This window comes from Oncorhynchus nerka, linkage group LG28, assembly GCF_034236695.1.
Source record: "Oncorhynchus nerka isolate Pitt River linkage group LG28, Oner_Uvic_2.0, whole genome shotgun sequence".
Lineage (NCBI taxonomy): Eukaryota > Metazoa > Chordata > Actinopteri > Salmoniformes > Salmonidae > Oncorhynchus > Oncorhynchus nerka.
Genome location: NC_088423.1, coordinates 4,281,987 through 4,309,960, shown reverse-complemented (window position 1 = coordinate 4,309,960; position 27,974 = coordinate 4,281,987). Strand labels below are relative to the sequence as shown.

The 27,974-nt window shown below is 49.8% G+C and overlaps 1 pseudogene; it reads left to right on the top strand.

The window, feature by feature from the left end:
- The first annotated feature begins 909 nt into the window (after positions 1–909).
- On the top strand, positions 910–27,599 carry LOC115121778 (ankyrin repeat domain-containing protein 1-like; annotated as a pseudogene).
- Positions 27,600–27,974: the final 375 nt, after the last annotated feature.

Genomic DNA, 27,974 nt, shown 5'->3' with positions numbered 1-27,974 from the left:
TTGACTCCCTAGCCTCTTTATTGTTATGTAATTTTATTGTGTTACTTTTTGTATACATACATATGTATTTTACTTTCGTTTATTTAGTAAATATTTTACTATCTTAACTCTATTTCTTGAACTGCTTTGTTGATTAAGGGCTTGTGAGTAAACATTTCACAGTTAAGGTCTACACCTGATGACAAACACAATTTGGTTCGATTTATTTTTGTGGCAGTTTTCGTTTTGTATTAAAATTGCATATATGCGTTAAGGACCTCTCTTCATGTACTTTTTTTTTTTTTTTTTTTACAGTATGACCTCGTGCATATCAAACTGGAATAAATCAGCTCAGCTCTTCCTGGCAAACGCAAGTGGGTATCACAAACGGAAGCACATAGCTGAGCCGTTTTGTCACCCGCCGCCCGGTAAATCTGACTAGGCATTTGGCAGGCATTATGCGATCTCGCCTTATATATGAGGAGAGTGCGAATGATTGAAGGTGTCCAGCAGTTTAGGAATTATTTTCTTACACGCCGCCAATGGTGACATCAGCGCATACCAGGGACGCATGCCAGACTTGACGATTGACTAGACACATTGGGTCGTCACTAGTTACCATAGCCACAAAGTTTTTTAAAAACTATTTCTGCATTTCTCTTCTTAAAATCTTATTTGAAACCTAACCCTAACCTCAACCACATTCCTAACCTTATGCCAAACCCTGGTCTTAAATTAAGACCAAAAAGCTCATTTTAGTTTTCATACATTTTCCCCCAATATAGCCTATTTTGACGTTGTTGCTGTGGTAACTAGTGGAAACCGACACCATGTTCCGGGCTGGTAAGGGGTGCCACTTGAATAGCGGGAAACATGACCTCACTTCTGTTTTTAGAGGTACCAATACCATGCGCGTAAACTATATAAAAGATGATGGATCTCAGCCTCACTCAGAACATAATTGACACTGACCACTTTGGAAGTTGAGCCACTGGACTACTTCTCACCACACAGACAGACTAGATATGGGACTGAATAGCGTTGAAAAGCTGGTAGGTTGTTTCTCGCGTGTCACGATGATTCACTCTGCATCAGTCAGGCAACAAATCGATGATTTCCTCTGGGTTTGGTCTGTCTGGATGTTGTTACTGATAGTATCCGTCTCTGGTTGGTAGGCCTGTGACATTTAGGAGAGTGTCATTACATTCTGAGATAAGTTTGTGAAAGGTTTCTTTCTCGGCTAAAACGGGTATATAAGGCCGAATTGGAATCTAAGTAGTAGTCTCTCTTGACAGCCGTTAGTTCTGACATTTCAGATTTTTTTTGTTTCAGTTCGATTATTAGAATTCCATTTCGTTCTGTTATTTTCGACTAGCTCAATGCACACATTGCATATGTTTTGTTGTTGTTGAGATAAACTGTGCGATGTAGTAGAGTTGTAGTTTCCAACAGGCAACATTCAACAGTGCAGAAAACATGGTAATTAAACACATGTATTTATTTGTTTTTATTTAACTAGGCAAGCCAGTTAATAACACATTCTTATTCAAATATATAATCCATTGCACGCCTACTTGTCCAGCCTGTGTTTATTTTATGCCTGTAAAGGAGACAGAAGAACGCATGATCAAGAGCAGTTGCTTCTCGATGTATCTCTACCTGAAAATACAAGATCTAAGTGATTGATAGTTGGTATTCAGCAGTCATAGAAGTATGCCTTATTTACTTTGAATAACTACTAAAATAGTGATCTTATCAGACAGCACAGGCTGTCTGACAAAGAGATGAGAGGATGACTTGGAATGAAATAATAAAGTCAAATAAAACACATTTAATATGGTGGTGTTTTTGAGGTTTAAAAAGGCTTCTGAAGTTGTTCATTTCCAATTGTCCTTCATGAAAAATGTATCAACCCCTACAGAAATGTCCATGAATTATAATGCACATTTCCTGTTGCTGCAAGATTATTTTCACGCTGTAGCAAACTGGCTCTAATTAAGATCCTACAATTAACAAAAAGTGATGGTTTTCATTTGGTCCAAAAGAATCCATCAGTTGGTCACCTAACAGGGTTCACTTTGATTAGTCTCTAAATGGGTTGGACACTGCTCTATTAGCAACATCCATCCTTCTTTGGCCCTTGATTAAGACAGAAACATCTCACAAAGGGAAGGCTTTTGTGTGAATGGCTACCTGACCTCCATTCTGCCTTTTCCTCTCTTGGAATAGAAAGTAGTGCTTAGGAGGATGGTCATCTCATCTCCAATCTGTTTTCTCTCCCAGGACACTGGTAAGAGGTGTGAGGGGAAGGGGGCAGGCGAGCCCCTGTCCGGGGCGTTTTCAAAGAGTCTGTACGAGGCAGCCGTCAACCAGGAGAAACAGGATGCCCGGAGGTCACACAAAGACTTCATCCCAGAGGAGAATGAGAACAACACTCAGGAGGAGATCACAGTTGTCAATCTCAATGTGAGTTTTTATAGCACCTCATGTGCTTTGTACTCAATTTTAAACACTGAACATTCTACTCCACTTCCAATGCTTGATTGCTTCCAAGCCATACCATCTGTTTAAAATGAACCTACTGTATACCTTGTTCCTTTTCAGACAGACAAATCAGGCCGGGTGAAGATAGAGACCGTGGATGACCTTTTCAACATCTTGAAACTGAGGAAGAGGAGGAGGGAGAGGAAGGTGCAGAACAAGAAAGAACCTGAGCCAGAGATCATTGTACGTCCCACCACTTCCTGTTCACAATCTCTCTCTCCCTCAGACTTAAAGTTCCTAACCATAATCAAGAAGAGGGAATTCAATACAAAAGGCCAACAATAGACTAAAACAAGTCAAACTACACTAAGCTAATGTAACAAGTCTCTTTTTGTTGTCACACAGTGGATGAAGACACGTTCCTGAAAGCAGCAATGGAGAATAAGTTGCTTGTGATTGAGAAGTACCTGTCAGGTGGAGGTGACCCCAACGTCAGTGATCATGTGAGGACTGCATCACGTCTCTCTTATGATGACACATCCACTGCCATCTCAGTCAGTCTTTTGACATGCCAGAAGCTACATTGATTGAGATACTAAATATTGAATTACAGGCAGCCGAGAGCCAATATAGTCCTAGTCTCACGATGCCATAGGACACGTAACAGGCAGCCGAGGGCCAATATATCCCTAGTCTCACGATGCCATAGGACACGTAACAGGCAGCCGAGAGCCAATATAGTCCTAGTCTCATGATGCCATAGGACACGTAACAGGCAGCCGAGGGCCAATATATCCCTAGTCTCATGATGTCATAGGACACGTAACAGGCAGCCGAGAGCCAATATAGTCCTAGTCTCACGATGCCATAGGACACGTAACAGGCAGCCGAGAGCCAATATATCCCTAGTCTCACGATGTCATAGGACACGTAACAGGCAGCCGAGGGCCAATATAGTCCTAGTCTCACGATGCCATAGGACACGTAACAGGCAGCCGAGGGCCAATATATCCCTAGTCTCATGATGTCATAGGACATGTAATAGGCAGCCGAGAGCCAATATATCCCTAGTCTCATGATGTCATAGGACACGTAACAGGCAGCCGAGAGCCAATATAGTCCTAGTCTCACGATGCCATAGGACACGTAACAGGCAGCCGAGGGCCAATATATCCCTAGTCTCACGATGCCATAAGACACGTAACAGGCAGCCGAGGGCCAATATAGTCCTAGTCTCACGATGCCATAAGACACGTAACAGGCAGCCGAGGGCCAATATATCCCTAGTCTCACGATGCCATAAGACATGTAACAGGCAGCCGAGGGCCAATATATCCCTAGTCTCACGATGCCATAAGACACGTAACAGGCAGCCGAGGGCCAATATATCCCTAGTCTCACGATGCCATAAGACACGTAACAGGCAGCCGAGGGCCAATATATCCCTAGTCTCACGATGCCATAGGACACGTAACAGGCAGCCGAGGGCCAATATATCCCTAGTCTCACGATGCCATAGGACACGTAACAGGCAGCCGAGGGCCAATATATCCCTAGTCTCACGATGCCATAGGAGGCACGAGGGCCAATATAACAGGCAGCGTAACAGGCAGCCGAGGGCCAATATATCCCTAGTCTCACGATGCCATAAGACACGTAACAGGCAGCCGAGGGCCAATATATCCCTAGTCTCACGATGCCATAGGACACGTAACAGGCAGCCGAGGGCCAATATATCCCTAGTCTCACGATGTCATAGGACACGTAACAGGCAGCCGAGGGCCAATATATCCCTAGTCTCACGATGCCATAGGACACGTAACAGGCAGCCGAGGGCCAATATATCCCTAGTCTCACGATGTCATAGGACACGTAACAGGCAGCCGAGGGCCAATATATCCCTAGTCTCACGATGCCATAGGACACGTAACAGGCAGCCGAGGGCCAATATATCCCTAGTCTCACGATGTCATAGGACACGTAACAGGCAGCCGAGGGCCAATATATCCCTAGTCTCACGATGCCATAAGACACGTAACAGGCAGCCGAGGGCCAATATATCCCTAGTCTCACGATGCCATAGGACACGTAACAGGCAGCCGAGGGCCAATATATCCCTAGTCTCACGATGCCATAGGACACGTAACAGGCAGCCGAGGGCCAATATATCCCTAGTCTCACGATGCCATAGGACACGTAACAGGCAGCCGAGGGCCAATATATCCCTAGTCTCACGATGCCATAGGACACGTAACAGGCAGCCGAGGGCCAATATATCCCTAGTCTCACGATGCCATAGGACACGTAACAGGCAGCCGAGGGCCATATATCCCTATCCCTAAGACACGTAACAGGCAGTCTCCCAGTCTCACGATGCCATAGGACACGTAACAGGCAGCCGAGGGCCAATATATCCCTAGTCTCACGATGCCATAGGACACGTAACAGGCAGCCGAGGGCCAATATATCCCTAGTCTCACGATGCCATAGGACACGTAACAGGCAGCCGAGGGCCAATATATCCCTAGTCTCACGATGCCATAGGACACGTAACAGGCAGCCGAGGGCCAATATATCCCTAGTCTCACGATGCCATAGGACACGTAACAGGCAGCCGAGGGCCAATATATCCCTAGTCTCACGATGCCATAGGACACGTAACAGGCAGCCGAGGGCCAATATATCCCTAGTCTCACGATGCCATAGGACACGTAACAGGCAGCCGAGGGCCAATATATCCCTAGTCTCACGATGCCATAGGACACGTAACAGGCAGCCGAGGGCCAATATATCCCTAGTCTCACGATGCCATAGGACACGTAACAGGCAGCCGAGGGCCAATATATCCCTAGTCTCACGATGCCATAGGACACGTAACAGGCAGCCGAGGGCCAATATATCCCTAGTCTCACGATGCCATAGGACACGTAACAGGCAGCCAGCCGAGGGCCAATATATCCCTAGTCTCACGATGCCAATATATCCCTAGTCTCACGATGCCATAGGACACGTAACAGGCAGCCGAGGGCCAATATATCCCTAGTCTCACGATGCCATAGGACACGTAACAGGCAGCCGAGGGCCAATATATCCCTAGTCTCACGATGCCATAGGACACGTAACAGGCAGCCGAGGGCCAATATATCCCTAGTCTCACGATGCCATAGGACACGTAACAGGCAGCCGAGGGCCAATATATCCCTAGTCTCACGATGCCATAGGACACGTAACAGGCAGCCGAGGGCCAATATATCCCTAGTCTCACGATGCCATAAGACACGTAACAGGCAGCCGAGGGCCAATATATCCCTAGTCTCACGATGCCATAAGACACGTAACAGGCAGCCGAGGGCCAATATATCCCTAGTCTCACGATGCCATAGGACACGTAACAGGCAGCCGAGGGCCAATATATCCCTAGTCTCACGATGCCATAGGACACGTAACAGGCAGCCGAGGGCCAATATATCCCTAGTCTCACGATGCCATAGACACGTAACAGGCAGCCAATATATCCCTAGTCTCACGATGCCATAAGGACACGTAACAGGCAGCCGAGGGCCAATATATCCCTAGTCTCACGATGCCATAGGACACGTAACAGGCAGCCGAGGGCCAATATATCCCTAGTCTCACGATGCCATAGGACACGTAACAGGCAGCCGAGGGCCAATATATCCCTAGTCTCACGATGCCATAGGACACGTAACAGGCAGCCGAGGGCCAATATATCCCTAGTCTCACGATGCCATAGGACACGTAACAGGCAGCCGAGGGCCAATATATCCCTAGTCTCACGATGCCATAGGACACGTAACAGGCAGCCGAGGGCCAATATATCCCTAGTCTCACGATGCCATAGGACACGTAACAGGCAGCCGAGGGCCAATATATCCCTAGTCTCACGATGCCATAAGACACGTAACAGGCAGCCGAGGGCCAATATATCCCTAGTCTCACGATGCCATAAGACACGTAACAGGCAGCCGAGGGCCAATATATCCCTAGTCTCACGATGCCATAAGACACGTAACAGGCAGCCGAGGGCCAATATATCCCTAGTCTCACGATGCCATAAGACACGTAACAGGCAGCCGAGGGCCAATATATCCCTAGTCTCACGATGCCATAAGACACGTAACAGGCAGCCGAGGGCCAATATATCCCTAGTCTCACGATGCCATAGGACACGTAACAGGCAGCCGAGGGCCAATATATCCCTAGTCTCACGATGCCATATGGACACGTAACAGGCAGCCGAGGGCCAATATATCCCTAGTCTCACGATGCCATAGGACACGTAACAGGCAGCCGAGGGCCAATATATCCCTAGTCTCACGATGCCATAGGACACGTAACAGGCAGCCGAGGGCCAATATATCCCTAGTCTCACGATGCCATAGGACACGTAACAGGCAGCCGAGGGCCAATATATCCCTAGTCTCACGATGCCATAGGACACGTAACAGGCAGCCGAGGGCCAATATATCCCTAGTCTCACGATGCCATAGGACACGTAACAGGCAGCCGAGGGCCAATATATCCCTAGTCTCACGATGCCATAGGACACGTAACAGGCAGCCGAGGGCCAATATATCCCTAGTCTCACGATGCCATAGGACACGTAACAGGCAGCCGAGGGCCAATATATCCCTAGTCTCACGATGCCATAGGACATGCCGAGGGCCATAGGACACGTAACAGGCAGCCGAGGGCCAATATATCCCTAGTCTCACGATGCCATAGGACACGTAACAGGCAGCCGAGGGCCAATATATCCCTAGTCTCACGATGCCATAGGACACGTAACAGGCAGCCGAGGGCCAATATATCCCTAGTCTCACGATGCCATAGGACACGTAACAGGCAGCCGAGGGCCAATATATCCCTAGTCTCACGATGCCATAGGACACGTAACAGGCAGCCGAGGGCCAATATATCCCTAGTCTCACGATGCCATAGGACACGTAACAGGCAGCCGAGGGCCAATATATCCCTAGTCTCACGATGCCATAGGACACGTAACAGGCAGCCGAGGGCCAATATATCCCTAGTCTCACGATGCCATAGGACACGTAACAGGCAGCCGAGGGCCAATATATCCCTAGTCTCACGATGCCATAGGACACGTAACAGGCAGCCGAGGGCCAATATATCCCTAGTCTCACGATGCCATAGGACACGTAACAGGCAGCCGAGGGCCAATATATCCCTAGTCTCACGATGCCATAGGACACGTCTAACATAGGACACGTAACAGGCGAGGGCCAATATATCCCTAGTCTCACGATGCCATAAGACACGTAACAGGCAGCCGAGGGCCAATATATCCCTAGTCTCACGATGCCATAGGACACGTAACAGGCAGCCGAGGGCCAATATATCCCTAGTCTCACGATGCCATAAGACACGTAACAGGCAGCCGAGGGCCAATATATCCCTAGTCTCGATGCCATAGGACACGTAACAGGCAGCCGAGGGCCAATATATCCCTAGTCTCACGATGCCATAAGACACGTAACAGGCAGCCGAGGGCCAATATATCCCTAGTCTCACGATGCCATAGGACACGTAACAGGCAGCCGAGGGCCAATATATCCCTAGTCTCACGATGCCATAGGACACGTAACAGGCAGCCGAGGGCCAATATATCCCTAGTCTCACGATGCCATAGGACACGTAACAGGCAGCCGAGGGCCAATATATCCCTAGTCTCACGATGCCATAGGACACGTAACAGGCAGCCGAGGGCCAATATATCCCTAGTCTCACGATGCCATAGGACACGTAACAGGCAGCCGAGGGCCAATATATCCCTAGTCTCACGATGCCATAGGACACGTAACAGGCAGCCGAGGGCCAATATATCCCTAGTCTCACGATGCCATAAGACACGTAACAGGCAGCCGAGGGCCAATATATCCCTAGTCTCACGATGCCATAGGACACGTAACAGGCAGCCGAGGGCCAATATATCCCTAGTCTCACGATGCCATAGGACACGTAACAGGCAGCCGAGGGCCAATATATCCCTAGTCTCACGATGCCATAGGACACGTAACAGGCAGCCGAGGGCCAATATATCCCTAGTCTCACGATGCCATAAGACACGTAACAGGCAGCCGAGGGCCAATATATCCCTAGTCTCACGATGCCATAGGACACGTAACAGGCAGCCGAGGGCCAATATATCCCTAGTCTCACGATGCCATAGGACACGTAACAGGCAGCCGAGGGCCAATATATCCCTAGTCTCACGATGCCATAGGACACGTAACAGGCAGCCGAGGGCCAATATATCCCTAGTCTCACGATGCCATAGGACACGTAACAGGCAGCCGAGGGCCAATATATCCCTAGTCTCACGATGCCATAGGACACGTAACAGGCAGCCGAGGGCCAATATATCCCTAGTCTCACGATGCCATAGGACACGTAACAGGCAGCCGAGGGCCAATATATCCCTAGTCTCACGATGCCATAGGACACGTAACAGGCAGCCGAGGGCCAATATATCCCTAGTCTCACGATGCCATAGGACACGTAACAGGCAGCCGAGGGCCAATATATCCCTAGTCTCACGATGCCATAGGACACGTAACAGGCAGCCGAGGGCCAATATATCCCTAGTCTCACGATGCCATAGGACACGTAACAGGCAGCCGAGGGCCAATATATCCCTAGTCTCACGATGCCATAGGACCACGTAGGACACGTCTCACATGGCAGCCGAGGGCCAATATATCCCTAGTCTCACGATGCCATAGGACACGTAACAGGCAGCCGAGGGCCAATATATCCCTAGTCTCACGATGCCATAGGACACGTAACAGGCAGCCGAGGGCCAATATATCCCTAGTCTCACGATGCCATAGGACACGTAACAGGCAGCCGAGGGCCAATATATCCCTAGTCTCACGATGCCATAGGACACGTAACAGGCAGCCGAGGGCCAATATATCCCTAGTCTCACGATGCCATAGGACACGTAACAGGCAGCCGAGGGCCAATATATCCCTAGTCTCACGATGCCATAGGACACGTAACAGGCAGCCGAGGGCCAATATATCCCTAGTCTCACGATGCCATAGGACACGTAACAGGCAGCCGAGGGCCAATATATCCCTAGTCTCACGATGCCATAGGACACGTAACAGGCAGCCGAGGGCCAATATATCCCTAGTCTCACGATGCCATAGACACGACAGCCGAGGGTAATCCCAGATGCAGCCGTAACAGGCAGGGCCAATATATCCCTAGTCTCACGATGCCATAGGACACGTAACAGGCAGCCGAGGGCCAATATATCCCTAGTCTCACGATGCCATAAGACACGTAACAGGCAGCCGAGGGCCAATATATCCCTAGTCTCACGATGCCATAAGACACGTAACAGGCAGCCGAGGGCCAATATATCCCTAGTCTCACGATGCCATAGGACACGTAACAGGCAGCCGAGGGCCAATATATCCCTAGTCTCACGATGCCATAGGAGGGCCACGTAACAGGCAGCCGAGGGCCAATATATCCCTAGTCTCACGATGCCATAGGACACGTAACAGGCAGCCGAGGGCCAATATATCCCTAGTCTCACGATGCCATAAGACACGTAACAGGCAGCCGAGGGCCAATATATCCCTAGTCTCACGATGCCATAGGACACGTAACAGGCAGCCGAGGGCCAATATATCCCTAGTCTCACGATGCCATAGGACACGTAACAGGCAGCCGAGGGCCAATATATCCCTAGTCTCACGATGCCATAGGACACGTAACAGGCAGCCGAGGGCCAATATATCCCTAGTCTCACGATGCCATAAGACACGTAACAGGCAGCCGAGGGCCAATATATCCCTAGTCTCACGATGCCATAGGACACGTAACAGGCAGCCGAGGGCCAATATATCCCTAGTCTCACGATGTCATAGGACACGTAACAGGCAGCCGAGGGCCAATATATCCCTAGTCTCACGATGCCATAGGACACGTAACAGGCAGCCGAGGGCCAATATATCCCTAGTCTCACGATGCCATAGGACACGTAACAGGCAGCCGAGGGCCAATATATCCCTAGTCTCACGATGCCATAGGACACGTAACAGGCAGCCGAGGGCCAATATATCCCTAGTCTCACGATGTCTCACGAGGGCCAATATATGTCTCCGATAGGACACGTAACAGGCAGCCGAGGGCCAATATATCCCTAGTCTCACGATGCCATAGGACACGTAACAGGCAGCCGAGGGCCAATATATCCCTAGTCTCACGATGCCATAGGACACGTAACAGGCAGCCGAGGGCCAATATATCCCTAGTCTCACGATGCCATAGGACACGTAACAGGCAGCCGAGGGCCAATATATCCTAGTCTCACGATGCCTAGTCTCACGATGCCATAGGACACGTAACAGGCAGCCGAGGGCCAATATATCCCTAGTCTCACGATGCCATAGGACACGTAACAGGCAGCCGAGGGCCAATATATCCCTAGTCTCACGATGCCATAGGACACGTAACAGGCAGCCGAGGGCCAATATATCCCTAGTCTCACGATGCCATAGGACACGTAACAGGCAGCCGAGGGCCAATATATCCCCTAGTCTCACGATGCCATAGGACACGTAACAGGCAGCCGAGGGCCAATATATCCCTAGTCTCACGATGCCATAGGAGGACACAATATATCCCTAACAGATGCAGCCGAGGGCCAATATATCCCTAGTCTCACGATGCCATAGGACACGTAACAGGCAGCCGAGGGCCAATATATCCCTAGTCTCACGATGCCATAGGACACGTAACAGGCAGCCGAGGGCCAATATATCCCTAGTCTCACGATGCCATAGGACACGTAACAGGCAGCCGAGGGCCAATATATCCCTAGTCTCACGATGCCATAGGACACGTAACAGGCAGCCGAGGGCCAATATATCCCTAGTCTCACGATGCCATAGGACACGTAACAGGCAGCCGAGGGCCAATATATCCCTAGTCTCACGATGCCATAAGACACGTAACAGGCAGCCGAGGGCCAATATATCCCTAGTCTCACGATGCCATAGGACACGTAACAGGCAGCCGAGGGCCAATATATCCCTAGTCTCACGATGCCATAAGACACGTAACAGGCAGCCGAGGGCCAATATATCCCTAGTCTCACGATGCCATAGGACACGTAACAGGCAGCCGAGGGCCAATATATCCCTAGTCTCACGATGCCATAAGGACACGTAACAGGCAGCCGAGGGCCAATATATCCCTAGTCTCACGATGCCATAGGACACGTAACAGGCAGCCGAGGGCCAATATATCCCTAGTCTCACGATGCCATAGGACACGTAACAGGCAGCCGAGGGCCAATATATCCCTAGTCTCACGATGCCATAGGACACGTAACAGGCAGCCGAGGGCCAATATATCCCTAGTCTCACGATGCCATAGGACACGTAACAGGCAGCCGAGGGCCAATATATCCCTAGTCTCACGATGCCATAGGACACGTAACAGGCAGCCGAGGGCCAATATATCCCTAGTCTCACGATGCCATAGGACACGTAACAGGCAGCCGAGGGCCAATATATCCCTAGTCTCACGATGCCATAGGACACGTAACAGGCAGCCGAGGGCCAATATATCCCTAGTCTCACGATGTCATAGGACACGTAACAGGCAGCCGAGGGCCAATATATCCCTAGTCTCACGATGCCATAAGACACGTAACAGGCAGCCGAGGGGTCTCACGATGCCATAGGACACGTAACAGGCAGCCGAGGGCCAATATATCCCTAGTCTCACGATGCCATAGGACACGTAACAGGCAGCCGAGGGCCAATATATCCCTAGTCTCACGATGCCATAGGACACGTAACAGGCAGCCGATGCCATAGGCCAATATATCCCTAGTCTCACGATGCCATAGGACACGTAACAGGCAGCCGAGGGCCAATATATCCCTAGTCTCACGATGCCATAGGACACGTAACAGGCAGCCGAGGCCAATATATCCCTAGTCTCACGATGCCATAGGACACGTAACAGGCAGCCGAGGGCCAATATATCCCTAGTCTCACGATGCCATAGGACACGTAACAGGCAGCCGAGGGGCCAATATATCCCTATTCTCACGATGCCATAGGACACGTAACAGGCAGCCGAGGGCCAATATATCCCTAGTCTCACGATGCCATAGGACACGTAACAGGCAGCCGAGGGCCAATATATCCCTAGTCTCACGATGCCATAGGACACGTAACAGGCAGCCGAGGGCCAATATATCCCTAGTCTCACGATGCCATAGGACACGTAACAGGCAGCCGAGGGCCAATATATCCCTAGTCTCACGATGCCATAGGACACGTAACAGGCAGCCGAGGGCCAATATATCCCTAGTCTCACGATGCCATAAGACACGTAACAGGCAGCCGAGGGCCAATATATCCCTAGTCTCACGATGTCATAGGACACGTAACAGGCAGCCGAGGGCCAATATATCCCTAGTCTCACGATGCCATAGGACACGTAACAGGCAGCCGAGGGCCAATATATCCCTAGTCTCACGATGTCATAGGACACGTAACAGGCAGCCGAGGGCCAATATATCCCTAGTCTCACGATGCCATAGGACACGTAACAGGCAGCCGAGGGCCAATATATCCCTAGTCTCACGATGCCATAGGACACGTAACAGGCAGCCGAGGGCCAATATATCCCTAGTCTCACGATGCCATAGGACACGTAACAGGCAGCCGAGGGCCAATATATCCCTAGTCTCACGATGCCATAGGACATGTAACAGGCAGCCGAGGGCCAATATATCCCTAGTCTCACGATGCCATAAGACACGTAACAGGCAGCCGAGGGCCAATATATCCCTAGTCTCACGATGTCATAGGACACGTAACAGGCAGCCGAGGTCCAATATAGTCCTAGTCTCACGATGCCATAGGACACGTAACAGGCAGCCGAGGGCCAATATATCCCTAGTCTCACGATGCCATAGGACACGTAACAGGCAGCCGAGGGCCAATATATCCCTAGTCTCACGATGCCATAGGACACGTAACAGGCAGCCGAGGGCCAATATATCCCTAGTCTCACGATGTCATAGGACACGTAACAGGCAGCCGAGGTCCAATATAGTCCTAGTCTCACGATGCCATAGGACACGTAACAGGCAGCCGAGGGCCAATATATCCCTAGTCTCACGATGCCATAAGACACGTAACAGGCAGCCGAGGGCCAATATATCCCTAGTCTCACGATGCCATAAGACACGTAACAGGCAGCCGAGGGCCAATATATCCCTAGTCTCACGATGCCATAGGACACGTAACAGGCAGCCGAGGGCCAATATATCCCTAGTCTCACGATGCCATAGGACACGTAACAGGCAGCCGAGGGCCAATATATCCCTAGTCTCACGATGTCATAGGACACGTAACAGGCAGCCGAGGGCCAATATATCCCTAGTCTCACGATGCCATAGGACACGTAACAGGCAGCCGAGGGCCAATATATCCCTAGTCTCACGATGCCATAGGACACGTAACAGGCAGCCGAGGGCCAATATATCCCTAGTCTCATGATGTCATAGGACACGTAACAGGCAGCCGAGGGCCAATATATCCCTAGTCTCACGATGCCATAGGACACGTAACAGGCAGCCGAGGGCCAATATATCCCTAGTCTCACGATGCCATAGGACACGTAACAGGCAGCCGAGGGCCAATATATCCCTAGTCTCACGATGTCATAGGACACGTAACAGGCAGCCGAGGGCCAATATATCCCTAGTCTCACGATGTCATAGGACACGTAACAGGCAGCCGAGGGCCAATATATCCCTAGTCTCACGATGCCATAGGACACGTAACAGGCAGCCGAGGGCCAATATATCCCTAGTCTCACGATGCCATAAGACACGTAACAGGCAGCCGAGGGCCAATATATCCCTAGTCTCACGATGCCATAGGACACGTAACAGGCAGCCGAGGGCCAATATATCCCTAGTCTCACGATGCCATAGGACACGTAACAGGCAGCCGAGGGCCAATATATCCCTAGTCTCACGATGTCATAGGACACGTAACAGGCAGCCGAGGTCCAATATAGTCCTAGTCTCACGATGCCATAGGACACGTAACAGGCAGCCGAGGGCCAATATATCCCTAGTCTCACGATGCCATAAGACACGTAACAGGCAGCCGAGGGCCAATATATCCCTAGTCTCACGATGCCATAAGACACGTAACAGGCAGCCGAGGGCCAATATATCCCTAGTCTCACGATGCCATAGGACACGTAACAGGCAGCCGAGGGCCAATATATCCCTAGTCTCACGATGCCATAGGACACGTAACAGGCAGCCGAGGGCCAATATATCCCTAGTCTCACGATGCCATAAGACACGTAACAGGCAGCCGAGGGCCAATATATCCCTAGTCTCACGATGCCATAAGACACGTAACAGGCAGCCGAGGGCCAATATATCCCTAGTCTCACGATGCCATAAGACACGTAACAGGCAGCCGAGGGCCAATATATCCCTAGTCTCACGATGCCATAAGACACGTAACAGGCAGCCGAGGGCCAATATATCCCTAGTCTCACGATGCCATAGGACACGTAACAGGCAGCCGAGGGCCAATATATCCCTAGTCTCACGATGCCATAGGACACGTAACAGGCAGCCGAGGGCCAATATATCCCTAGTCTCACGATGCCATAAGACACGTAACAGGCAGCCGAGGGCCAATATATCCCTAGTCTCACGATGCCATAAGACACGTAACAGGCAGCCGAGGGCCAATATATCCCTAGTCTCACGATGCCATAGGACACGTAACAGGCAGCCGAGGGCCAATATATCCCTAGTCTCACGATGCCATAGGACACGTAACAGGCAGCCGAGGGCCAATATATCCCTAGTCTCACGATGCCATAAGACACGTAACAGGCAGCCGAGGGCCAATATATCCCTAGTCTCACGATGCCATAAGACACGTAACAGGCAGCCGAGGGCCAATATATCCCTAGTCTCACGATGCCATAAGACACGTAACAGGCAGCCGAGGGCCAATATATCCCTAGTCTCACGATGCCATAGGACACGTAACAGGCAGCCGAGGGCCAATATATCCCTAGTCTCACGATGCCATAGGACACGTAACAGGCAGCCGAGGGCCAATATATCCCTAGTCTCACGATGCCATAGGACACGTAACAGGCAGCCGAGGGCCAATATATCCCTAGTCTCACGATGCCATAGGACACGTAACAGGCAGCCGAGGGCCAATATATCCCTAGTCTCACGATGCCATAGGACACGTAACAGGCAGCCGAGGGCCAATATATCCCTAGTCTCACGATGCCATAGGACACGTAACAGGCAGCCGAGGGCCAATATAGTCCTAGTCTCACGATGCCATAGGACACGTAACAGGCAGCCGAGAGCCAATATATCCCTAGTCTCATGATGTCATAGGACACGTAACAGGCAGCCGAGGGCCAATATATCCCTAGTCTCACGATGTCATAGGACACGTAACAGGCAGCCGAGGGCCAATATAGTCCTAGTCTCACGATGCCATAGGACACGTAACAGGCAGCCGAGGGCCAATATATCCCTAGTCTCATGATGTCATAGGACATGTAACAGGCAGCCGAGAGCCAATATATCCCTAGTCTCATGATGTCATAGGACACGTAACAGGCAGCCGAGAGCCAATATATCCCTAGTCTCATGATGTCATAGGACACGTAACAGGCAGCCGAGAGCCAATATAGTCCTAGTCTCACGATGCCATAGGACACGTAACAGGCAGCCGAGGGCCAATATATCCCTAGTCTCACGATGCCATAGGACACGTAACAGGCAGCCGAGGGCCAATATATCCCTAGTCTCACGATGCCATAAGACACGTAACAGGCAGCCGAGGGCCAATATATCCCTAGTCTCACGATGCCATAAGACACGTAACAGGCAGCCGAGGGCCAATATATCCCTAGTCTCACGATGCCATAGGACACGTAACAGGCAGCCGAGGGCCAATATATCCCTAGTCTCACGATGTCATAAGACACGTAACAGGCAGCCGAGGGCCAATATATCCCTAGTCTCACGATGCCATAGGACACGTAACAGGCAGCCGAGGGCCAATATATCCCTAGTCTCACGATGCCATAGGACACGTAACAGGCAGCCGAGGGCCAATATATCCCTAGTCTCACGATGCCATAAGACACGTAACAGGCAGCCGAGGGCCAATATATCCCTAGTCTCACGATGCCATAAGACACGTAACAGGCAGCCGAGGGCCAATATATCCCTAGTCTCACGATGCCATAAGACACGTAACAGGCAGCCGAGGGCCAATATATCCCTAGTCTCACGATGCCATAAGACACGTAACAGGCAGCCGAGGGCCAATATATCCCTAGTCTCACGATGCCATAGGACACGTAACAGGCAGCCGAGGGCCAATATATCCCTAGTCTCACGATGCCATAGGACACGTAACAGGCAGCCGAGGGCCAATATATCCCTAGTCTCACGATGTCATAGGACACGTAACAGGCAGCCGAGGGCCAATATATCCCTAGTCTCACGATGCCATAGGACACGTAACAGGCAGCCGAGGGCCAATATATCCCTAGTCTCACGATGCCATAGGACACGTAACAGGCAGCCGAGGGCCAATATATCCCTAGTCTCACGATGTCATAGGACACGTAACAGGCAGCCGAGGGCCAATATATCCCTAGTCTCACGATGCCATAGGACACGTAACAGGCAGCCGAGGGCCAATATATCCCTAGTCTCACGATGCCATAAGGACACGTAACAGGCAGCCGAGGGCCAATATATCCCTAGTCTCACGATGCCATAGGACACGTAACAGGCAGCCGAGGGCCAATATATCCCTAGTCTCACGATGCCATAGGACATGTAACAGGCAGCCGAGGGCCAATATATCCCTAGTCTCACGATGCCATAGGACACGTAACAGGCAGCCGAGGGCCAATATATCCCTAGTCTCACGATGCCATAGGACACGTAACAGGCAGCCGAGGGCCAATATATCCCTAGTCTCAAGATGTCATAGGACACGTAACAGGCAGCCGAGGGCCAATATATCCCTAGTCTCACGATGCCATAGGACACGTAACAGGCAGCCGAGGGCCAATATATCCCTAGTCTCACGATGCCATAGGACACGTAACAGGCAGCCGAGGGCCAATATATCCCTAGTCTCACGATGTCATAGGACACGTAACAGGCAGCCGAGGGCCAATATATCCCTAGTCTCACGATGCCATAGGACACGTAACAGGCAGCCGAGGGCCAATATATCCCTAGTCTCACGATGCCATAGGACACGTAACAGGCAGCCGAGGGCCAATATATCCCTAGTCTCATGATGTCATAGGACACGTAACAGGCAGCCGAGGGCCAATATATCCCTAGTCTCACGATGCCATAGGACACGTAACAGGCAGCCGAGGGCCAATATATCCCTAGTCTCACGATGCCATAGGACACGTAACAGGCAGCCGAGGGCCAATATATCCCTAGTCTCACGATGCCATAGGACACGTAACAGGCAGCCGAGGGCCAATATATCCCTAGTCTCACGATGTCATAGGACACGTAACAGGCAGCCGAGGGCCAATATATCCCTAGTCTCACGATGCCATAGGACACGTAACAGGCAGCCGAGGGCCAATATAGTCCTAGTCTCACGATGCCATAAAACACGTAACAGGCAGCCGAGGGCCAATATATCCCTAGTCTCACGATGTCATAGGACACGTAACAGGCAGCCGAGGGCCAATATATCCCTAGTCTCACGATGCCATAGGACACGTAACAGGCAGCCGAGGGCCAATATATCCCTAGTCTCACGATGCCATAGGACACGTAACAGGCAGCCGAGGGCCAATATATCCCTAGTCTCACGATGCCATAGGACACGTAACAGGCAGCCGAGGGCCAATATATCCCTAGTCTCACGATGCCATAGGACACGTAACAGGCAGCCGAGGACCAATATATCCCTAGTCTCAAGATGTCATAGGACACGTAACAGGCAGCCGAGGGCCAATATATCCCTAGTCTCACGATGCCATAGGACACGTAACAGGCAGCCGAGGGCCAATATATCCCTAGTCTCACGATGCCATAGGACACGTAACAGGCAGCCGAGGGCCAATATATCCCTAGTCTCACGATGCCATAGGACACGTAACAGGCAGCCGAGGGCCAATATATCCCTAGTCTCACGATGCCATAGGACACGTAACAGGCAGCCGAGGGCCAATATATCCCTAGTCTCACGATGCCATAGGACACGTAACAGGCAGCCGAGGGCCAATATATCCCTAGTCTCACGATGTCATAGGACACGTAACAGGCAGCCGAGGGCCAATATATCCCTAGTCTCACGATGCCATAGGACACGTAACAGGCAGCCGAGGGCCAATATATCCCTAGTCTCACGATGTCATAGGACACGTAACAGGCAGCCGAGGGCCAATATATCCCTAGTCTCACGATGCCATAGGACACGTAACAGGCAGCCGAGGGCCAATATATCCCTAGTCTCACAATATATGCCATAGGACACGTAACAGGCAGCCGAGGGCCAATATATCCCTAGTCTCACGATGCCATAGGACACGTAACAGGCAGCCGAGGGCCAATATATCCCTAGTCTCACGATGCCATAGGACACGTAACAGGCAGCCGAGGGCCAATATATCCCTAGTCTCACGATGCCATAGGACACGTAACAGGCAGCCGAGGGCCAATATATCCCTAGTCTCACGATGTCATAGGACACGTAACAGGCAGCCGAGGGCCAATATATCCCTAGTCTCACGATGCCATAGGACACGTAACAGGCAGCCGAGGGCCAATATATCCCTAGTCTCACGATGCCATAGGACACGTAACAGGCAGCCGAGGGCCAATATATCCCTAGTCTCACGATGCCATAGGACACGTAACAGGCAGCCGAGGGCCAATATATCCCTAGTCTCACGATGCCATAGGACACGTAACAGGCAGCCGAGGGCCAATATATCCCTAGTCTCACGATGCCATAGGACACGTAACAGGCAGCCGAGGGCCAATATATCCCTAGTCTCACGATGCCATAGGACACGTAACAGGCAGCCGAGGGCCAATATATCCCTAGTCTCACGATGTCATAGGACACGTAACAGGCAGCCGAGGGCCAATATATCCCTAGTCTCACGATGCCATAGGACACGTAACAGGCAGCCGAGGGCCAATATATCCCTAGTCTCACGATGCCATAGGACACGTAACAGGCAGCCGAGGGCCAATATATCCCTAGTCTCACGATGCCATAGGACACGTAACAGGCAGCCGAGGGCCAATATATCCCTAGTCTCACGATGCCATAGGACACGTAACAGGCAGCCGAGGGCCAATATATCCCTAGTCTCACGATGCCATAGGACACGTAACAGGCAGCCGAGGGCCAATATATCCCTAGTCTCACGATGCCATAGGACACGTAACAGGCAGCCGAGGGCCAATATATCCCTAGTCTCACGATGCCATAGGACACGTAACAGGCAGCCGAGGGCCAATATATCCCTAGTCTCACGATGCCATAGGACACGTAACAGGCAGCCGAGGGCCAATATATCCCTAGTCTCACGATGCCATAGGACACGTAACAGGCAGCCGAGGGCCAATATATCCCTAGTCTCACGATGCCATAGGACACGTAACAGGCAGCCGAGGGCCAATATATCCCTAGTCTCACGATGCCATAGGACACGTAACAGGCAGCCGAGGGCCAATATATCCCTAGTCTCACGATGCCATAGGACACGTAACAGGCAGCCGAGGGCCAATATATCCCTAGTCTCACGATGCCATAGGACACGTAACAGGCAGCCGAGGGCCAATATATCCCTAGTCTCACGATGCCATAGGACACGTAACAGGCAGCCGAGGGCCAATATATCCCTAGTCTCACGATGCCATAGGACACGTAACAGGCAGCCGAGGGCCAATATATCCCTAGTCTCACGATGCCATAGGACACGTAACAGGCAGCCGAGGGCCAATATATCCCTAGTCTCACGATGCCATAGGACACGTAACAGGCAGCCGAGGGCCAATATATCCCTAGTCTCACGATGCCATAGGACACGTAACAGGCAGCCGAGGGCCAATATATCCCTAGTCTCACGATGCCATAGGACACGTAACAGGCAGCCGAGGGCCAATATATCCCTAGTCTCACGATGTCATAGGACACGTAACAGGCAGCCGAGGGCCAATATATCCCTAGTCTCACGATGCCATAGGACACGTAACAGGCAGCCGAGGGCCAATATATCCCTAGTCTCACGATGCCATAGGACACGTAACAGGCAGCCGAGGGCCAATATATCCCTAGTCTCACGATGCAGGCAGCCGAGGGACACGTAACAGGCAGCCGAGGGCCAATATATCCCTAGTCTCACGATGCCATAGGACACGTAACAGGCAGCCGAGGGCCAATATATCCCTAGTCTCACGATGCCATAGGACACGTAACAGGCAGCCGAGGGCCAATATATCCCTAGTCTCACGATGCCATAAGAGTAACAGGCAGCCGAGGGCCAATAACAGGCAGCCGTAACAGGGCCAATATATCCCTAGTCTCACGATGCCATAAGACACGTAACAGGCAGCCGAGGGCCAATATATCCCTAGTCTCACGATGCCATAGGACACGTAACAGGCAGCCGAGGGCCAATATATCCCTAGTCTCACGATGCCATAGGACACGTAACAGGCAGCCGAGGGCCAATATATCCCTAGTCTCACGATGCCATAGGACACGTAACAGGCAGCCGAGGGCCAATATATCCCTAGTCTCACGATGCCATAAGACACGTAACAGGCAGCCGAGGGCCAATATATCCCTAGTCTCACGATGCCATAAGACACGTAACAGGCAGCCGAGGGCCAATATATCCCTAGTCTCACGATGCCATAGGACACGTAACAGGCAGCCGAGGGCCAATATATCCCTAGTCTCCGATAGTCTAACAGGCACGATGCCATAAGATGCCACGACACGTAACAGGCAGCCGAGGGCCAATATATCCCTAGTCTCACGATGCCATAAGACACGTAACAGGCAGCCGAGTGCCAATATATCCCTAGTCTCACGATGCCATAAGACACGTAACAGGCAGCCGAGGGCCAATATATCCCTAGTCTCACGATGCCATAGGACACGTAACAGGCAGCCGAGGGCCAATATATCCCTAGTCTCACGATGCCATAGGACACGTAACAGGCAGCCGAGGGCCAATATATCCCTAGTCTCACGATGCCATAGGACATGTAACAGGCAGCCGAGGGCCAATATATCCCTAGTCTCATGATGCCATAGGACACGTAACAGGCAGCCGAGGGCCAATATATCCCTAGTCTCACGATGCCATAGGACACGTAACAGGCAGCCGAGGGCCAATATATCCCTAGTCTCACGATGCCATAGGACACGTAACAGGCAGCCGAGGGCCAATATATCCCTAGTCTCACGATGCCATAGGACACGTAACAGGCAGCCGAGGGCCAATATATCCCTAGTCTCATGATGCCATAGGACACGTAACAGGCAGCCGAGGGCCAATATATCCCTAGTCTCACGATGCCATAGGACACGTAACAGGCAGCCGAGAGCCAATATAGTCCTAGTCTCACGATGCCATAGGACACGTAACAGGCAGCCGAGGGCCAATATATCCCTAGTCTCACGATGTCATAGGACACGTAACAGGCAGCCGAGGGCCAATATATCCCTAGTCTCACGATGCCATAGGACACGTAACAGGCAGCCGAGGGCCAATATATCCCTAGTCTCACGATGCCATAAGACACGTAACAGGCAGCCGAGGGCCAATATATCCCTAGTCTCACGATGCCATAAGACACGTAACAGGCAGCCGAGGGCCAATATATCCCTAGTCTCACGATGTCATAGGACACGTAACAGGCAGCCGAGGGCCAATATATCCCTAGTCTCACGATGTCATAGGACATGTAACAGGCAGCCGAGGGCCAATATATCCCTAGTCTCATGATGTCATAGGACACGTAACAGGCAGCCGAGGGCCAATATATCCCTAGTCTCATGATGTCATAGGACACGTAACAGGCAGCCGAGGGCCAATATATCCCTAGTCTCATGATGTCATAGGACATGTTACAGGCAGCCGAGGGCCAATATATCCCTAGTCTCACGATGCCATAGGACACGTAACAGGCAGCCAAATGAATGTGCCAATCCGGTCTGCCCTCCCTCTCTTTTACAGTTCCTAAGGACAGCGCTACACAAAGCCTCATCTAAAGGCCATGTGGAGGCTGTGAAGAGACTGCTGGAGGCTGGGGCTTCTATTGAGAAGAAAGATAGAGTAAGTTCTCTCTCTGTTACACTCACTCATCAGAGCTCTATTTGTATACATGGGAAATGGTTCGGAATGGATGGGAACTGTCATCATCCTAACTCTTTATGTCCCACTCCCTCCAGTTGGAGGCCACAGCAGTACACTGGGCCTGCAGGGGAGGCAGCCTGCCTACTCTGGAGCTGCTACTCAACGAAGGAGACAAGGTACATCATTGAGACAGAGAGCCCTTAAACTCCATTTGTGATGCCTAACATTAGAAACATATGGAGTTTTCTTCCATATGGAGTTTTCCTCTATATATATATATATATATATACAGAGCAATGTAAAGAGTGTATATGATTTGTGGTCCCCCCCCCTCTCTGGGTTCTCTCAGCTGCGCAGTATATGGATGCTTTGTGGTCTGACTCTCTACCCCCCCTCTCTCTGGGTTCTCTCAGCTGCACAGTATATGGATGCTTTGTGGTCTGACCCCCCCTCTCTGGGTTCTCTCAGCTGCACAGTATATGGATGCTTTGTGGTCTGACCCCCCCCCCTCTCCGGTTTCTCTCAGCTGCACAGTATATGGATGCTTTGTGGTCTGACTCCCCCCCTCTCTGGGTTCTCTCAGCTGCACAGTATATGGATGCTTTGTGGTCTGACTCTCCCCCTCTCTCTGGGTTCTCTCAGCTGCACAGTATATGGATGCTTTGTGGTCTGACTCTCCCCCCCCCCCTCTCTCTCTGGGTTCTCTCAGCTGCACAGTATATGGATGCTTTGTGGTCTGACTCTCCCCTCCCCCTCTCTCTGGGTTCTCTCAGCTGCACAGTATATGGATGCTTTGTGGTCTGACTCTCCCCCCTCTCTCTGGGTTCTCTCAGCTGCACAGTATATGGATGCTTTGTGGTCTGACTCCCCCCTCTCTCTCTCTGGGTTCTCTCAGCTGCACAGTATATGGATGCTTTGTGGTCTGACTCTCCCCCCTCTCTCTGGGTTCTCTCAGCTGCACAGTATATGGATGCTTTGTGGTCTGGCTCCCCCCTCTCTGGTTTCTCTCAGCTGCGCAGCACTCCTCTCCACGTGGCAGTGAGGACTGGACATTATGAATTAGCTGAGCACCTCATCCATTGTGGAGCAGATGTCAACGCTAAAGACAGAGTAAGACATTCAAACCCTAATATGACAAAATACAATCATCTCAGTACGGCTTCAGAAACCCACCATTGCACCTCTTGTAATATGGTTGTGTTGCTATTAACTATTTTTAACCAGGATGGAGACACACCCATGTAATATGGTTGTGTTGCTATTAACTATTTTTAACCAGGATGGAGACACACCCATGTAATATGGTTGTGTTGCTATTAACTATTTTTAACCAGGATGGAGACACACCCATGTAATATGGTTGTGTTGCTATTAACTATTTTAAACCAGGATGGAGACACACCCATGTAATATGGTTGTGTTGCTATTAACTATTTTTAACCAGGATGGAGACACACCCATGTAATATGGTTGTGTTGCTATTAACTATTTTTCACCAGGATGGAGACACACCCATGTAATATGGTTGTGTTGCTATTAACTATTTTTAACCAGGATGGAGACACACCCAGGTAATATGGTTGTGTTGCTAATAACTATTTTTAACCAGGATGGAGACACACCCATGTAATATGGTTGTGTTGCTATTAACTATTTTTAACCAGGATGGAGACACACCCATGTAATATGGTTGTGTTGCTATTAACTATTTTTAACCAGGATGGAGACACACCCAGGTAATATGGTTGTGTTGCTATTAACTATTTTTAACCAGGATGGAGACACACCCATGTAATATGGTTGTGTTGCTATTAACTATTATTTTTAACCAGGATGGAGACACACCCATGTAATATGGTTGTGTTGCTATTAACTATTTTTAACCAGGATGGAGACACACCCATGTAATATGGTTGTGTTGCTATTAACGATTTTTAACCAGGATGGAGACACACCCAGGTAATATGGTTGTGTTGCTATTAACTATTTTTAACCAGGATGGAGACACACCCATGTAATATGGTTGTGTTGCTATTAACTATTTTTAACCAGGATGGAGACACACCCATGTAATATGGTTGTGTTGCTATTAACTATTTTTAACCAGGATGGAGACACACCCATGTAATATGGTTGTGTTGCTATTAACTATTTTTATCCAGGATGGAGACACACCCATGTAATATGGTTGTGTTGCTATTAACTATTTTTAACCAGGATGGAGACACACCCAGGTAATATGGTTGTGTTGCTATTAACTATTTTTAACCAGGATGGAGACACACCCATGTAATATGGTTGTGTTGCTATTAACTATTTTTAACCAGGATGGAGACACACCCAGGTAATATGGTTGTGTTGCTATTAACTATTTTTAACCAGGATGGAGACACACCCATGTAATATGGTTGTGTTGCTATTAACTATTTTTAACCAGGATGGAGACACACCCATGTAATATGGTTGTGTTGCTATTAACTATTTTTAACCAGGATGGAGACACACCCAGGTAATATGGTTGTGTTGCTATTAACTATTTTTATCCAGGATGGCGACACACCCATGTAATATGGTTGTGTTGCTATTAACTATTTTTATCCAGGATGGAGACACACCCATGTAATATGGTTGTGTTGCTATTAACTATTTTTATCCAGGATGGAGACACACCCAGGTAATATGGTTGTGTTGCTATTAACTATTTTTAACCAGGATGGAGACACACCCATGTCATATGGTTGTGTTGCTATTAACTATTTTTATCCAGGATGGAGACACACCCATGCACGATGCTGTGAGGATAAACCGATTCAAAATTATCAGGCTGCTGATGATGTATGGAGCCAGTCTTAAAACTAAGAACAGTGTTAGTACTTCCTAATCATCCAATTCTCATATTTTCACATTAATTTAGTATATTTCGGGTTGGTATGATTATTAGTGGCTATTGTATGAGCATAGCACCCCCTACAGTGCATTTGAATATTGATGTTTGATACGGTAAGGTGATCTATTTTACAAATGCTTAGTTAATTTGAATGTTTGTGTTTTTTCCCATGCAGGAAGGCACGTCCCCTAGTGAGAATCTTCTGGCTTGGCAGAGTGGTGCTAAAAACATCCTGTGTAACGTCAACAATGACAGATCTGTCAAGTAGAGCAATGACTGAGGTCTTGAGGAAATACACCCAATGACTGAGGTCTTGAAGAAATACACCCAATGACTGAGGTCTTGAGGAAATCCACCCAATGACTGAGGTCTTGAGGAAATACACCCAATGACTGAGGTCTTGAGGAAATACACCCAATGACTGAGGTCTTGGGGAAATCCACCCAATGACTGAGGTCTTGGGGAAATCCACCCAATGACTGAGGTCTTGGGGAAATCCACCCAATGACTGAGGTCTTGGGGAAATCCACCCAATGACTGAGGTCTTGAGGAAATCCACCCAATGACTGAGGTCTTGGGGAAATCCACCCAATGACTGAGGTCTTGGGGAAATCCACCCAATGGCTGAGGTCTTGGGGAAATCCACCCAATGGCTGAGGTCTTGGGGAAATACACCCAATGACTGAGGTCTTGAGGAAATACACCCAATGACTGAGGTCTTGGGGAAATACACCCAATGACTGAGGTCTTGGGGAAATCCACCCAATGACTGAGGTCTTGGGGAAATCCACCCAATGACTGAGGTCTTGGGGAAATCCACCCAATGACTGAGGTCTTGAGGAAATCCACCCAATGACTGAGGTCTTGGGGAAATCCACCCAATGACTGAGGTCTTGGGGAAATCCACCCAATGGCTGAGGTCTTGGGGAAATCCACCCAATGGCTGAGGTCTTGGGAAAATCCACCCAATGACTGAGGTCTTGGGAAAATCCACCCATTGACTGAGGTCTTGGGGAAATCCACCCAATGACTGAGGTCTTGAGGAAATCCACCAAATGACTGAGGTCTTGGGGAAATCCACCCAATGACTGAGGTCTTGGGGAAATCCACCCAATGGCTGAGGTCTTGGGGAAATCCACCCAATGGCTGAGGTCTTGGGAAAATCCACCCAATGACTGAGGTCTTGGGAAAATCCACCCATTGACTGAGGTCTTGGGGAAATCCACCCAATGACTGAGGTCTTGGGGAAATCCACCCAATGACTGAGGTTTTGGGATAATCCACCCAATGACTGAGGTTTTGGGATAATCCACCCAATGACTGAGGTCTTGGGATAATCCACCCAATGACAGGTCTTGGGAAAATCCACCCATTCATTCAGATGATCATTAATATGTGATACTGATTGATTTGTTGAATGCTGATATTGCTGGCCAGTATTAGGGCTGTAGCCTCCATCCATTTTGATTTTGTTTACAGTGCTACAGTATATTTAGTTTGAACATTCAAACGAGTTTTAACCACAACTAGTTTCTGGTTACATTCACCTGTTTAAACACACAGACAGAAGTGATAACAGTGAGCTGGTAAGGAAAGTTGTTGTTGGTTAAGAGGATGTTTTGAACAGGAAATCGTTTGAGTAATATTTTTGTTGTTTTTTAGAAGATATTCTAGAATGCAAAGCATCAAGAGAGCTCACTGAGTTTTGTATGTATTGTAAAGTTCATCGGTATATTTTGCTTGTTATTTATTGTTCAAGTCAATAAAACAATCTTATGTTTTAAAATAGTTTTTTTGTGATCCATTGTAAATATTTTTGTTGTTTGAGTCTCAGTAAATTAACAATGTAGCCTATAACTTCAAAATATTAAACTGGGTGGTCCTTGCATTCATAGCGCCTCTCAGTGGCGACCCGTCAATCAGGTCATGTTGGGCAGAGCCCCATCTGCTTGGAGCCTGTCACGTATACTCCCTCTCCGGCCTCTAGGTCATCAGAATGCTGATTATCCCGCACACCTGTCACCATCGTCAAGCACAGCAGCGCCTCATGACACTCACCTGGACTCTATCACCTCCTTGATTATCTGCCCTATATCTGTCACTCGCCTTGGTTCTTTCCCCAGGTGTTATTGACTCTTTTCCATGTCGGTGC